Source organism: Myotis davidii, unplaced genomic scaffold, assembly GCF_000327345.1.
Source record: "Myotis davidii unplaced genomic scaffold, ASM32734v1 scaffold464, whole genome shotgun sequence".
Lineage (NCBI taxonomy): Eukaryota > Metazoa > Chordata > Mammalia > Chiroptera > Vespertilionidae > Myotis > Myotis davidii.
This window is the reverse complement of record NW_006295287.1, coordinates 252,318-252,898: the sequence shown is the minus strand read 5'-3', so window position 1 is coordinate 252,898 and position 581 is coordinate 252,318.

The following is a 581-nucleotide window of genomic DNA, read 5'->3' as shown; positions in this document are numbered from 1 at the left end:
CAGGGAGAGGTCAGCGGTGAGGCCCTGGTCTAGGCACGGGGAGTGGTCTGGCCTCGGTTACCTGTGAGGGGGCGGGGCCAAGGGGAGGGCTGTGAAGGCTGGACAGGGAGGAGGCGGCCTGGGTCTGGGAAGGGGTGGGGCCGTAAGGAGGTTTGGGGGGATGGGGCCACAAGGGAGTGGGGTACACACCCGTGAGGAATGAGGAGTTGCTGTCTGTGGGGAGGACATCTGGGTATGGAAGTATTTCCAGGAAACGGGGACCACCGCTGGGCGAGGCGGCTCCTAGGGGCTGCACCTGGGGAAGGGCCAGCAGCTGCAGGCCTATGAGAATGTGACCGGCACTTCTCACTGGCAGATGATTCTGGTCCGGAAAAAGGGGAGTTTCTTCTCGAGGCGGAAATGCATGTTTCTGATCTTGTGTTTTTTTATTTTCTTTATGCAAGAAGGAGGCTTATGGCCCTGGCCGGTTAGGCTCAGTGGATAGGGCATCAGCCTGCGGACTGAAGGGTCCCGGGTTTGAGTCCCGTTGAGAGCACATACCTGGTTTGTTTGCTTGATCCCCAGTTGGGGAGGGGGGCGTT